This window comes from Dipodomys spectabilis, unplaced genomic scaffold (assembly GCF_019054845.1).
Source record: "Dipodomys spectabilis isolate Male_0828 unplaced genomic scaffold, ASM1905484v1 ptg000304l, whole genome shotgun sequence".
In the NCBI taxonomy this organism is placed as follows: domain Eukaryota; kingdom Metazoa; phylum Chordata; class Mammalia; order Rodentia; family Heteromyidae; genus Dipodomys; species Dipodomys spectabilis.
This window is the reverse complement of record NW_024870981.1, coordinates 1,456,279-1,460,000: the sequence shown is the minus strand read 5'-3', so window position 1 is coordinate 1,460,000 and position 3,722 is coordinate 1,456,279.

Genomic DNA, 3,722 nt, shown 5'->3' with positions numbered 1-3,722 from the left:
CCCATGCATCCATCCATCCATCCAACCCCCCATCCACCCATCCATCCATCCATCCACCCATCCATCCATCCACCCATCCATCCACCCATCCATCCATCCATCCACACACCCATCTACCCATCCATCCATGCATCCATCCACCAATCCATCCATCCATGCATCCATACACCCATCCATCCATCTATCCATCCATCCACCCACCCATCCACCCATCCATCCATCCATCCACCCATCCATCCATCCATCCATCCATCTACCCATCCATCCATCCACCCATCCATCCACCCATCCATCCATGCATCCATCCACCCATCCATCCATCCATGCATCCATCCACCCATCGATCCATGCATCCATCCATCCATCCATCCACCCATCCATCCATCCATCCATCCACCCATCCATCCATCCCTCCATCAACCCATCCATCCACTCATCCATCCATCCATCCATCCATCCAGTCTTCTTTGTTATTGGGGGTGGGAGTAAGGAAGGGGGGCAGGCTCTCTTGGTTCTTGAACTCAGCACCCTGGGTTTTCTGGACCCCTGAGTGACCCTGAGCCCTAGAGACCAAGATGACCCCACTTCCAGTTTGCTGGTGGAGCTCAGAGTTTCCTCATGGAGTTTCCTGTCCCTAGGGTGGGACCTTAGGCCCCTGGGAGCCATAGAGACACCAAGATTGTGCCACTTCCGGTTTCCTGGTGGTTTCCTTGGAGACCAGGCACCTAACTTCCTCTTCCTCTTCCTCTTCCTCCTATGACGCTTATTGGTATTATTATTACTATTGTTGTTGTTGTTGTTACTGTTATTGCTGTTGTTACTATTGTTATTACTATCATTGTTATTACTATTGTTATTACTGTTACTGTTACTGTTATTGCTATTGTTATTACTATTAATACTATTGTTATTATTATTGTTACTATTGTTATTACTATTTTTATTACTGTTACTGTTATTGTTGTTACTATTGTTATTACTCCTATTGTTGTGGTTATGACCATAGTTCCTACTCCTATGTCTATATTGTTGTTACGATTATTGCCATTATTGTTATTATTACTCTCAGTTTTACTATTATTACTCTTGGTATTGTTATTACTGTTATTGTTACTATTATTACTTCTATTATTGTTATTGGCATTGCTATAGTTATTGCTGTTATTAGTATTGCTATTGTTGTTTTTGATACTATTGTTACTATTATTATTACTATTGTTATTAGTGTTATCATTACTTTGTTATTACTGTTATTTCATTATTACCATTGTTATTGTTGCTATTACTGTTGTCACTATTGTTACTATTGTTATTATTACTGTTATTGTTGTTACTATTATTATTGTTATCACTGTTATTATTGTTATAGTTGTTATTGTTACCAATATTAGTACTATTATTACTATTGTTATTACTGTTGTTATTACTATTATTTGTATTATTGATATTATTATTGTTGTTACTATTATTACTATTGTGGTTTTTGCTATTGTCATTACTATTATTACTCTTAACATTGCTATTGATATTACTGTTATTTCTATTATTGCTATTGTTCTTGTTACTATTACTGTTATTGTTTTATTACTGTTATTACTGTTGTTATTGTTGTTGTTACTGTTATTGTTACTTGTTACTATTGTTGTTATCACTATTGTTCTTACTATTATTATTGCTATTGTTATTACTGTTGTTTTTACTGTTATTTCTAATATTACTATTCTTGTTGTTATTGTTACTATTATTCCTGTTGTTCTTGCTATTATTACTGTTATTGTTGTTATTACTATTGTTATTGTTACTATTATTACTGTTGTTATTACTATTATTTCTATTATCACTATTGTTATTGTTACTGTTGCTATTATTGTTATTACTATTGTTGCTATTATTATTACTCTTATTTCTATTACGATTTTTGTTGTTACTACTGTTACTACTGTGGTTGTTGCTATTGTTACTGTTATTACTATTGTTATTACTATTATTAATACTATTATTACTGTTGTTATTACCATTAATTCTATTATTGCTATTGTTGTTGTTACTGTTATTGTTGTTGTTGCTATTATTAATACTATTATTATTACTGTTGTTGTTACTGTTATTGTTGTTGTTGCTATTATTAATACTATTATTATTACTGTTGTTATTACTGTTATTATCCCTGCTATTTCTATTATTACTATTGTTGCTATTGTTACTATTATTAGTATTATTGTTATTACTGTTATTATTACTGTTGTTACTACTGTTACTGTTGTTATTACTGTTGTTATTACTGTTGTTACTACTGTTATTACTATTATGTTACTATTATTATTGCTGTTGTTATTTCTGTTGTTATTACTATTATTTCTATTATTATTACTGTTGTTACCATTATTGTTACTGTTATTGTTACTATTATTACTATTGTTGTTACTGTTGTTATTACTATTACTATTATTGTTATTGTTACTATTATTACTACTGGGGTAGTTGCTGTTGTTATTACTATTATTAATACTATTGTTATTACTATTGTTACTGTTATTATTACTGTTGTCATTACTATTGTTTTTACTGTTATTATTACTATTATTATTACTGTTATTGTTACTGTTATTACTGTTGTTATTACTGTTATTATTACTGTTGTTATTACTATTACTATTATTGTTATTGTTGTTATTGTTACTGTTATTACTACTGGGGTAGTTGCTATTGTTATTACTATTATTAATACTATTGTTATTACAGTTGTTACTGTTATCATTAGTGTTGTTATTACTGTTGTTTTTACTGTTATTATTGTTGTTGTTATTGTTACTGTTGTTACTATTGTTATTGCTATTTTTAGTATTATTATTACTGTTGTTATTGTTACTATCACTGTTGTCACTATTGTTATTACTGTTGTTATTACTGTTATTGTTACTGTTGTTACTGTTATTTTTACTATTACTATGACTGTGGTTGTTACTATTGTTATTACTATTATTATTACTATTATTACCGTTATTGTTTTACTATTGTTATTATTACTGTTGTTATTACTATTGTTATTACTGTTATTGTTACTGTTGTTATTACTTATTGTTGTTGTTGCTATTATTTCTACTGTTCTTGCTATTATTACTGTTATTGTTGTTGTTATTGTTACTCTTATTACTACTCTTATTATTACTTTTATGGTTGTTATTGTTACTATTATTACTCTTGTTGTGACTATTATTGTTGTTGTTGTTGTTATTAACACTATTATTACTGCTGTTATTATTGCTGTTATTGCTATTATTCCTGATGTTTTTATTGTTGCTATTATTACTATTGTTGTTATTAGTGTTATTGTTACTGTTGTTATTGTTACTGTCATTACTGTTATTGTTACTATTATTACTACTGTGGTTGTTGCTATAGTTATTACTATTGTTATTCCTGTTATTATTACTGTTGTTGTTGTTATTCATTTTATATTATTTTTTGGGTCTAGTCGTGGGGCCTGAACTCTGGGTCTGGGCGCTGTCCCTCAACTCTTCAGCTCAAGGCTAGCACTCTACCACAGCACCACTTCTGGCTTTTTTCTATTTACTTATGTGGTGCTGAGGAATCGAACCCAGGGCCTCAGGCATGCAAGGCAAGCGCTCTACCACTAGCCACCTTCCCAGTCCCCAGAGGGTTTTAATAAAGCAAGCCTTAAGGAAGAAAGATAACATGAAGTGACAACTACAGAAATTCTA